Raw genomic sequence first — 12929 nt, forward strand, 5'->3', positions numbered from 1 at the left:
GATGCTTATGTATTTCAATTCCATGTTGATGCATTGATTAGAGATATTTGATTATGCTATGTGGATATTGTAGTTCCCTTGCTTGTTTTAGTCTTTGTTGAATGTTCCATTTGTAGCGTAAGGAGCTAGAGTTGGATATTACAAGCGAGGAGAAGAGGAGGAATTACTACAGATTTCAAGTAGGTCTCTTTTCTATATTCCAATCTCTCTAAGGAAAACATAGATCTTTTTTCTCTCTGTTGTTCTAGATCAGACAACTAGATCTAGGGAGTTAATTTTTAACTACAGAAGTGAATTTTCCATATAAAAAATTGGCGACTCCACTGGAGAACAGGATTTCCCTTAGTGGTTTCCTTGGCCTTAGCATATTTTCACCTTTCAAAGTGACCTTAATTGACTTATTCAAACAATTTTTGACCTTAAGAAAGCACATTTTTGAGATTGGTAGGGTTTCTTGTGTCGTATATTGACCAAATTAGCACCAACGCACTCTCTATTATATGACAAAGCATTGTAGTGCAGTCTCTCTTCTCTGGAAGTGTGCTGATGCGCTCTGCTGCCCACACTACACCTCTGCTGATCTTGTAGAATGTAAAATTTTTGCATTTCTTTGCCTTTCTCTTTGTTCTTCTTTGGTCCAAAAGGTTTTCTTGAGTCTTTGAATTTGTCTATGTCTCTGTAAATCCATCATAGTGTTTAAATTTGATTTTGTTAGCCTTTGATGATATTTTCTTTTATTTTTTCCTTCTTCTTATCAATTAGGTTTTTCATAAACTTTTGAAATAATATTTGATTACTTGAAGAATTTTTTATTACAGTTTCATTCTGTGAGATTTCTTTTATCAATGATCTAGTTGCATTTTAGTTTTCATTGTATTTGAAAATTAAAGGAAAGAAAAGGAAAAAAATCATTATTTCATTATTTGCATTGCATGTAGGGTTTTGAATTCAAATTGGAATAGTTGCATGAAAAGATCTACTTAGGAAGCTTTGTTTGCTACATCATTTATTGTTGCTTTATTGTTTGTCTCTTCCCTCTCGTAGATATATTTTCATTGAAAATAAAAGAGTTATTGTTATCATACTAGTTGCATCATAGGGAATTCAGGTGAACTCTTATCGTGAGCCTTGAAACTAAAACATAATTGAAGATCAAATTCTAAAATTTATTCCATCAATCTAAGGAGAATTTGGAACATTAATGACACACATATAGGTCTAGGCAGAGACATGTTTTGATGTCTTTAAACATAGGAGTTGTTGTTACTTATCTATGTTACATTCTGTGGGTAGTCGGTATTCCACGTATATAAGTATACCAGATCGTTCTCCACACAGCTTCGGATATATTAGATGGTGCTCCACGTATGAAAAGTATATCAAAATATTTCCTATCGTGCAGGATGCATTAGACAACACTACCACAGACCTTGCTTCCACGTACCTCGGGGGATATTTTATAAGTCCCCTATAGGTTTATATCCCTCCATAGGTAACGAGACGACCTCCTTATCCACCATGGTACACCAAGCACAACATTCAGGGAGATTGCCTGCACGTACTAGAAATGGTATTCTGCAGTTCACAGTGACTTGGTAATCCTTTTTGCCTAGTTACCCTTTTGTTTTGTTTTGTGCTTTTAAAGTTGTAAAATTTATTAACCCATCATGGAAGAACATCCTCAACATCCCTGTCGTTCACGTAGAATGCAAATATTTCCTCCTTTACCTCTCGAGGCAACACTTGGTTGTCAAAAGAATAAAAGGACGCAAACTACCAAAATTGGTACTTCAGAAGCTTCCCATTCTGGAACTACATTTGAAATCAATCAAACAGAATCATCACTTCCCATAAGTATTGACCTCAAAATTACATCTTTACCATCTAGTCAGTTTGACGCATTCGAAACTGAAAGCCTTGAAACTTCATTACCTGAGGTCATTGGACCTAAATTTATAGATTAAGAAACGTTACAACCTAAATTTATCCAACCTCAGGAGCCTTAGTTAACTCAACCTACTACTTTAAGGCCCTCTTTCTCTTCCTTTTCCTTCGACCCAACCACAACTTGTATATTTCAGTCCCGACGAAGAACAATTTCCACCTAGTCTCTTGAGTATTGAGGAAATTACAAAAGAGTCTCGACCTTCATCTCCTATTAATCTAACATGGACTCCTCTTTATCAAGCTCATCCTTTTCATACTCCTCATACTCCCATACAAGCTCCTTCACCCAACACTCCTCGTTTCAACTCACCTTTGAGTTTCCCTCGACAAACTTTGGGAAATTTAACCGTGACTGGGTCAACGATGGTTTCTCAACACGTATTTGCTATCATGAGTGAGTCAACCGAAGTTACAACTACTTCCATGTTTGTGACTTCACTAGAAACCCATTTTTATGGTGGTCCATTAGTGCCACTTGGCTACCAGTCATTATTTGGAACCATTTTTGGTGCATTGACTAGTCCACAGAATTCTCCTTTGTCATGTTAATCTCGAATGCCATCTAGTACTTGTTTAATGAGGACCACACAATTTAATTCAACTATTGCGCCCCAAACTTCTTTGAAGCAACAATATGGCTCATTTTTTAGTGGAATGGGACATCTACAATAGCCTACTCCATCCTATCCTAGGTACCCTCCTCTCGGGGTCCAATTACCATATAATCCTTATCCCTCGGTAGGGGGGAAACCTATTGTTTCCATGTCTCCATCTCCTGATCAAGTGTCACAAATGGGTGCTCCATCCTATTCAAGTCCTCCATTCCCTGGAATCATTTCTAATCCTTGGAATCCTATGTTTACTATTAAACCTAGTTTGGTTTTGAATCAACTTCCCATTCTTAGTCACACCCCAGGTTCCTACTTGCCAACCCATTCAATCTATGCCGCAATTTGCCCAAGTTTTATATCAAGTAAGTCAACCTATCAAGTTTTTACTTCAAACAAAACCTATTCTACTGGTATCTATGACCTCTCAGATCCCATCTACCCAGCCTCTTTAGGGTACATTGCAAAACCCACCACTTGGTCAGTTTATTCCTCAAATGCAATTAAATCAACTTGTATATGGTATGGCCCATGAATTGACCAATCAACCCAATATAGGGATGATCCTTTTGGGAAACTATTCCAAAGCATCCCACAAATACCTTTTGGTCAAACTACTATTATGAAAATGCTTTATCAAGGCCAACAAATTCAAACACAACCATTCTAGCCTTTTCAAGGTTATCGAGGAACTAAACAATCTTTCTACGTTTATCTTGGCTATCAAAATCCTCCTTATCCTGGAATGAAAATTCTATTTTCTCAACCCATTCCATCATACCCAAGATATCCTCCACCAGACTTTAATAGGAAGTTTCCGTTTGTGGCAACCCTTGAGTTATCAGATTTAACCCAATTAGCAAATGACCCTATTTGTCATTCTCCTTGGTGGTTGGCCATTCCTTCCAAATTGCTGAGAAATATTCCAAAATGCAATGGAAATCCTAGAGAAGACCCATCCACTCATGTTATGACATATCATTTATGGTCTACATCCAACTCCTTAAATGATGATTTATTTCGTTTGTGGATTTTCCAGAGAACTCTTGTTGGTATGATAGCTAAGTGGTCCATTGAATTGCCACAAGCTTGATCTAACAATTTAAATGCCTTAATAACTACATTTTAAACCCATTTTCAATTACCTATCCGAAACTGAATTTTTGAACTCTTTGAAACAAACCGACTCCACTCATATCTATGAACATATTCATGAATGTAGGCGTCGACGTCGATTCGTCAAGACATTTATTCTTGATTAGTTATTGGCTGAATGGTGTATCAAATATTTGTTACCATCCATAACAGAAGATGTTGCTAAAGGCAAAGTTATCACTTAAGAACAAGTCAGTGCTCGTGCCTTGTACCTTGATTTGATTTATACTCAATATGGCACATTCTACGACAAGATACCCAATGCTATGTGACCTCAACATACAATTCCACCTCCTCCCACTAAATAATCACATGTCAATGATGGAGTGATTGGTTCTGCAAGTCAACAGTCAATGAGTAAACTATCTGGTTCATCTCCTGCTATGTCTACTCAAAACCCATCCTCTGCTACTCTTGTGATTACTTCCGACATTAATGCTATTCAATCTACGAAAGGAAAATCTGAGCAACCTAGAAGTAAGGAAATTTAAAGGAAAGAAGAAGAAAGACAATTCTTTGAAGGAAAAATAAAATAATTAGTTTCCTGAGGGAAAACAAAAGCCTCATTATCCTTACCTTAATTTTAATGAGAAACATTATAATTGGGAATGTACACATGAGATGAAAGTTAATCAATTCCTAAAATCATCATCTAGCATGCTTGTTGTGCTAATAGATCCCTTTCCCAACTAGAAGAAAAATATGGTTGCACGAGTTCGAGCTTCCTCTTCCTAGGTTATGATTTTATATTCCACCAAACATAAAGATGAGATCATTGTGGCCACAAGAAATAAAGACTACGGTAACCCGAATCCATCGACCAGTAAGGCTAATGATCAACCTGCTAATTCTACTTAATCTACTTTAGATCCTTTTCCAAATGTGACACCTATTGAATTAACCATTAAACCTCCTAAAGGAATTATTCACAAGTCTGCATTCAATATTCATTCTAGAGCTGCACAAAGCCATAACATAGTTGAGGACTTGGCCAAAGCTCCTCTGTTGTGTCAACTCTTGAGGTATTGCATAATTGTCCCACTCAAAGAGGTATTTACTTGCAACAATTGGAGGGGTAAGTCTGTTGGATTCAAATCTTGTGGTCTTAAATCGTGAGAATCATACCCCCAAACTTCCACCCCATTCATCATTCATGTTCTAGGTTGTTGTTCGAAGTAAAACTACCCATCAGATAATTGTGGACGAAGGTGCTTCAACTTGTATCATGTCTCTTTCTTGTTGGAAAACTATTGGTTCTCCACAACTTAATCATTCATCCACTACTCTTAGATATTTTTATGAAAGAGGTTTCAAATCTTATGGAATTTTGAATACATTGCAAGTAAAATTAGCTGGAAAAACAGTTTTGGTAGAAGTTGAAGTTATAGATGGATTTTTGGATTATAACCTTTTATTGGGCTGCACATGGATTTATGCCATGGAAACTGTCGCCTCAACCTATTTCAGGATGATTTATTTCCCTCACTAGGGGGGCATTTTGACTCTTGATTTTTTCCAATAATTCTCAAACTACTGGAAGCATCCACTTGTGGGTGAATCCCCACAATCCTATCAACATGTCAGAGTTGGATCATTGAAAGATTCCTCTTTGATGGGAACTTTTTCACTCCCTCATCCTAACATTCCAAATCCGGTTTCCTTTGTTAATATGATTTCCACTTGTAATTTTCCATCCAATCCTTGGATTGTACTAGACATTTCCAATGTTGATACATTTGGTGACCATATGCCACTTAGTCCCGTTGAGCTTGAATATGAAGTGATTTATTCAACCTATTTGAAAAATTTTGATTTTCATTCCTCAATATATTGGCTTGATCATTTCCAAGGTTTTGGTTCCTCTTCTCACCCTTTCACTGGTAAATTCTCTACTAACGAAAGCATCATAAAAATCATGATGTCAAATGATGCACCATGGGACAATAATCATCATCGTTCCTCCTTGCCTGAAACGCTCGAGAATAATCTTGGAGATGTTTACTCACCCAATTATACTAAGACATTTAAGGATTCCTTTTCTATTCATGATGTCAATTCCGAAAATAACCTATAAAATATCGATGAAACTGTTCCTCTTGATATTTCCATTAAACTTGGAGTTATCAAAGATGTTCATATTGGTGCATCTTGTTCTCCTGATGAGGTCAATATTTAAAAACCCCCTTTTCAATAATTTGTGACATTTTCACCTGGAAATATGAAGAGATGCCAGATATTGATGCAAATATCATGGTACATAAAATCAAAACTTATCTGGATGCTAATTTAGTTCGGAAACGCTTACGTCTGATTCACCCCATGAAAGTTGTTGCAATCAAAGAAGAAGTTGAAAAAATTTTGCGTGCTGAATTTATTTACCCCATTCCTCTCACTAATTAGGTGTCCAACATCATAGCTATGATGAAGAAACAAGGAACGATTCGAGTATGTGTCGACTATCGGGATATTAATTATGCTTATCCCAAAGAAAACTACCCTACCCCATTCATAAACCAAATTGTTGATGATTGTGTTGGAAGCAAAATTTTTTCATTCATGGACAATTTTTTTCGGTTATAATCAAATCAATATACTCCCATTAGACAAACATAAGGATGCATTTATTTGTCCTTGGGGTACCAATTATTTGTCCTTGAGGTACGTTTTCCTATTGTAAGCTCCCTTTTGGTTTGAGGAACGCTAGCACAACTTTCCAGAGGGCCATGAATTATGCCTTCCACGATATCAACCGCATTGTACAACATTATTTGGGAGATTTACCTACCCACTCCAAACATCGTGAGGATCATCTGATGCATCTTATGGAGAATTTTCTACGTTGTCCGGCATTACAATATCAGATTAAACCCACACAAATTTGTGTTTTGTGTCCAATCCGGTAGTCTTCTTGGCTTCATTATGTCACAACAAGGAATCCATATCGATCCACTCAAAGTACATGAAATTCTTGATTTTCCTGCACCTTCCTCACTTGTTTAGTTTCAACGTCTACAAGGGAACGCTAACTTTCTACTGAGATTTGTCTTGAACTACATAGAAATTACGAAAGGATTTACTCACCTATTGAAAAAATGGGTTCCCTTCGATTAGGATGATACAACCCAAAAATATTTTGATGCTTTGAAATATATCCTAGTTCGAGAATCGTTGTTGTATCCCCTTGATTATCAATGTGACTATTTCCTATATCTCGTTGTCGCTGTTACCACTATTTCCATGGTATTGGTCCAAGAAGATGACCTAGGAGACGAACATCCTATCTATTATTTAAGTCAGAATTTAGACGATACTGAAATCAAATACACTCATGTCGAAAATTTAACTTTGGCAGCTATGCAAGATGTCCAAAGGTTTCACCACTACATCCTACTTCGGAAGACCATGCTAGTTTCTGATTGCAACCCAATGACATACATGTTTTCACGACATTTTCTGGGGGGGGTAATTTAAATAGATTTTTATTCTCTAGGATTTTGGTTTGGAATTAATCAAATCCAAGTCTAAGAAGTCCCCAGTCTTTGTTGAACTAATATTCTACCTTCCTTTGTTCGAAATTGAGTCTACATCTGATGATTCTATTCCTAATGAGTCATTGTTGCTGATTGATTCATCTGATCCTTGTTATGGAGATATCATTATCGGTCTCCAAACCCAAACTTTATGGCCTAATACCTCTCACTCTGATTAGTTAGATATTCGATACTAGGCTCGAAATTACATTATAATTGGAAACATGCTCTATCGCCGTGGTGTCGATATGATATTTAGACGGTACCTCACTCATGAGGAGGCTGAGAAATTCCACACTGGAGGATATGGATGGCATATGTTTGGCTATGCTACCTCCCATAAGATTTTTTTGATCCAGTTAATTTTGGTCCACCATGTTTCGAGATTGAATCCTTGCAGTCCAAAAGTGTCATGCTTGTCAGATCTATGATCCTAAAGCTCGTGCTCCTCCTACTCCTATGAATCCTATTATCATTGTTGGTCCCTTTATGAAATGGGGCATTGACTTCATGACATGTAATCCTCATTCTTCTAGGGGGAATGGTTACATTATTGTGGATGTATATTATTTTATGAAATGGGCCAAAGTAATGCCTACATACAACAACACCGACAAAACAACTGCATTATTTCTTTTCAATCATGTCATTGATAGATTCGATGTGAAGCAATCTATCATTATCGAACATGGTAATTTCTTTTGAAATCATATGATGTTTGAACTTACTGCCAAGTTGTGCCTTCAACATGTTAGCTCAACTCCCTATGACCCACAGGCCAATGGACAAGTAGAAGCCATTAACAAGGTTTTGAAAAAAATGTTGCAACACATGATAGGGATTCATAAAACTAATTGGAACCTCATTATTTTCCAACTTTGTGGGCATACCAAACATCTGTCGGGATTGCAACTGGATTTACACCCTTTCAGTTGGTATACAGTCTAGAACCACTCCTTCCCATTGAATATGACATTCCATCTTTGAAGCTTTACATCGAGCTTCTTCCTGCAACTTCCATAGAAGAAGAGCGTTTTTTGCATCTGACACACTTAGATGAAACTTGGCGTGATGCCGCAATGGCTAAGGAAGCTCTCAAGAAACGCGTCAAATCACAATATGATAAAAGTGTTAAACCTTATGCCCTCTCAGAAGGTGACCTAGTTCTTCTGTATGATTAGGAAGTCGATAAGTTAGGGGATGGGAAGCTCAAACTGATATGGCTAGGCATGTATAAAGTCAAACATGTAATTGCGAAAGGGGCTTATAAGCTTACTGATTTTGATGGAATCCCATTGGCGCAACCCAAAAATGTTTTGTACCTTTAAAATACTATGCTTAGATAATATTTGCATAATTGTTGTGTACATACTATATAGGTCTGCTAATGTGTTTCCTTTGGAGTTTCCTACCGTCTCTATTAATCTTGAATTACATTTAATTTGTAGATGTCAGTGTTACTTCAACCATATATTGGCTGTGCTGATGTTTCCAGCCATAGTACTCAGAACCTTTCCTCCGCAACATGGGTTATTTATGCTTCAAATGAAAAGTTAGTGAGTCTACAAGGGATTTATATTGGTTGCTCAACTGATAATATCAATTAATATAGGGCAATGATAAAATTATTTTCTGACGCTATTTCACATGGAATTCACCATTTGATAGTAAGAATTGACTCCCAACTCATAGTACTACATCTGAATAATGTCTATTCAGTATGAAGTCCAACTTTTCTATGAATGTTTTAAGGGTTCGTCTTCTAGAATGCCATTTTGATTACTTTGAATATCATTATATTCATAGAAGTATAAACACATTAGCTGATGAATTAGCTAATTATGTTTTAGATATACATTTTCCACACATGTAAATATTTCAATCAACATCACATATTGAACAAGAAGAATATAGAAAATAGGAAATATCCATAGATAACTGTATATAGTGTTTGGTTTTACAAAAACTGTGTCCAAGACACATATTTCCACATGACCTATAATATCAATGTAGACAAAATATGGCTCTAAGGCCCCTTAGTAGACTAGTCCTGATGATGATTGCGATAACAAACAATCGCATAGGAAACTTTTCATAGCAATCGACTGATGCGCCGAAGCACTCCAATACTATATCGCTACAAACGCATAGGGATCTCATTGACCCTAGTATTTGGCACAACATGGGTCAATCCATACACATGATACTCAAACTTGGCAAGAGTCTCAACTATGTTGAGGTCCTGCCTCTCCTCCTCTGCTCCTACAACAACTCCAATATGTGCAAGTTGTGGCTGTCCCCATCACTGAAAATATGGCGAATCTACTGGTTGAATAGGTCCAATATCTACATGTAAAGCCAATAGTTAGTATTCAATACATTAAAAACATAAAAGAATTATAAAATCCAAAAAAATAAAAATCAAAATGAGATTGTTTTACCTATATTACCCCATTTCTCGCCTTAAGGTAAAATGAGCTACGGGTCTCCCTAGAAATCAGCTTTGGCATATGGGTAGTCCTCGATCATAATGATCCGTACTTGCAGCCATAGAAATAAAGTGGGAGTGAAACTCATTGCAGATGCACCTACATGATGAGACATAAGATATACCCATTGCCTCAACTATGGAACCCTAGGACCAGGAAGCTCGAGCGAGATGCACTGAGGACAAAGTAGTGGTATCCTCTCTAGAGAAAATGATACCATAATAGAACCATATCCAAATTTCTTCAATCGCCCATCCTTTGCTTTGTTGAGTTGTTCTTTCAAATTTTCCAACACCCCTTCACTACAGTTAAACACAATAGCTTCTATGCATTCTAATGCATATTGCATTTGGGATTTGGTAGCCAAATGGAAAGTAGAACTACCAACCAACCTAGCGATGATGAAAAGGACTATCCTCAGAGGAAGTTGAATCACATCCTTAATCTCTATTTTCCCATCTTTTGTTGGTTGAGAGTGGGGTCTACAATGCGTAGCTGTGCAGTCCTTAACAATATCACCACCCCTTCTCATACTAGATAATGAGACAGGAGCTCCTCTTCAAGACAATCTTGTCAGAAAATAGATATCATATACCTCTATCACGAAAGTATGTGCTCTAATCCTGAAGCATTGTCCCTGAATATCTCATGACCTGACCATACATTTATGTAGCTTAATCTAGGTTTTCATCCCTGGAATCTAGAAAAACTTAAGAAGTTCACAGTTCCTTAAGGCTTGAATTGTTGTCGGCTCATTGGAAACATCCAAATCTTTGGACTCATGTTCTCTTTCTCTCAAATTTAAAACCATTTTTGTTCCAGTGAATAGATGTAAAATCAGGAGAAAAACATTTGAAATCAATCTCGTGCAAACAATTTGAGAGAAATTTGGGTAAAAATCATAAACCCTCTTTTTAAATCGCGCTCAACGCACTGGTATTTAAGAGGCAAAAGCGCTTCAATGCAGTTTGCCTTCTCGGCAAGTGTGTTGAGCCACCTTTCCCAGTGTTAACGCAGAAAGGCCCAGTGCACCTTTTGATACAGAGAGGGTGTGCTGAACCAAAGGTACAAATATAAACCCTAAATTCACTGAAAATTGTCAAAATGTGCATGAAATGAAAAACAAAAACCGTGAAAAGATATATCTCATACTTGGAATTGACAATACTAGAAATGGTCCACTAGATTGGCTACAATCACCTGCTAAAGTTTGAGGGAAAAATGCAATCAAAGCTCACTCAAAACAGAAAATGAAAAATGGTGAAAAATGTTTTTACATTTTCTTATTTATGGTTAGTTTAATTATTATTTTAATATATTTTTTATATTTTGACCTGATTTTACCATGGAACATATATTTTTAATCTTTTTGTGGTGTTTTGATTAGATTAAAGGCTTATTGAAGGATCTGATGTAAAATATAAGTTCAATACAGGTTGTTTTGATGAAAGAGTACCATTTTATCACTTTTTTGGGCTCTATAAACTTATGAAAAAGGAATCCCCTGGAGTCCTCTTTCATCTCTTTTCAGACTCCCAAAACATGAAAATACTACCAAGCACTTGTCTTTTCGAACTTCTTAAAGGAAATGAAATGACATTTGCCCAATATAAGTTTAACCATTTTTTGGACTGGGATAGATTATTTATGAAAAAGGAATACTTTAGCTGAACATGACTAAAATGTTATCTTGAGTATTGTTTTATGCCTTTTCGGACTCAAGAGACTAAATTTACGAAGAGGAAATTTTGGAGTTTTCTTTTTTGCCTCTTTTTCAAACTATATAAACATGAAAAATAAGTCAAGTTACACCTTCATTGGACTGGTAAAAACATCAAATATCATTAGACTCTCTGAGAATGATGAGACCGAATCACTGCTTGTCAGGGTTTGTTAAATATACTCAGAAGGTTTCATCCAAAGGATGAAATTATAGATCAAGCATATGTTATCCTCCTCAATCTTGTCAAAAATAAAGAGGTGCTGACTATAAATGGTTGGGAAATTGGGAAAATATGGTACTTAACCTATTAATGGCAATGAGTCGCTCTTGAACATGACACTTTTTCACTTCATCTCTGTGACTATTGGGTTGAGAAATTTGCTTGCCTCTTTGGTTAATATCACGATATTTAAAGCCTCCATAATCAATTTTGGGTCAACACTGCTAACTCCATATAGTATCACTGATATGTTCAATAAAAGTCCCTTAGTTGAAATCTGATACAATACCTTAAGCCTGATTTCATGACAACTACTACTGAACCAAATCTACATCAACATCATTCTATCTCAAATCTTGATAATCGTTCTATGTCGTTGATGAGGGATACATCAAGGCCCTCATGCGATGAGTCACTTTCTGTCGATATCAACTCATTATCTAGGAAGTTGACTTAGAAGCACCTTTCGATGCCTTAGAGATTGCATACATCAATGGAAAGCTTCCTCACTCTCAGTGCAAGTCCTCATCATTAGCCTTCGACTGAAAGATTATGTGTGGTGTTCAACTTCTATTCATTTATTCACACCACATTGATTGTTCTATAGTACCTTGAGATCAATTATCATTATCAGTGGTTTCTCTCGCATCTATTAACGACTTACATCATTGGTAGGTAATTCGATGGTGTCTACCATGTTTGAATCCAAGTCATTTATTTCCATGGTTAGACTTGTACTATCTAGTGATGAGGTAGAAGACCCCAAATCTATTTCCATCCATCCAGGCTGTGATTTCAGGATTGATACAAGTTTACAAAATATGATGACTATGATCCTTCATATAGTCATCCAAGCATGGGTCCACATTCTGTCATCAATGGATGAGACTTTTTTGATCATTGTATATGTAATATTGGCTTATATGCTGAGCATGGGTATGCCTCCCTCAACAGTGATATCATGAAGATATTGTTTATTGTAATAGATGAGGATCTCGACCTAATTTGTTATTGATCCAGACTTGTCACAAAGTAAAGCACTTGAGTCCTCAGCTACTGCTTCTGAATTTTTACTTTAAGGGGAAATTTGTTACAAGTAATTTTGTTGCATCTAATCAAAAGGCCTGAAAACCAAGATCAATCAACATCTTAAACTCTTTGTCATTATCCCCTTGCAACGCCCTAAGCATCACATATCCAAAAACATTTCTGGGTCAATCAACTCAAAAACAATGTTTTAGCACTAACGCACTATGC

The sequence above is a fragment of the Pinus tabuliformis genome, chromosome 1_2, assembly GCF_031772625.1.
Source record: "Pinus tabuliformis cultivar Carrire ecotype Pingquan chromosome 1_2, CPIR1, whole genome shotgun sequence".
Lineage (NCBI taxonomy): Eukaryota > Viridiplantae > Streptophyta > Pinopsida > Pinales > Pinaceae > Pinus > Pinus tabuliformis.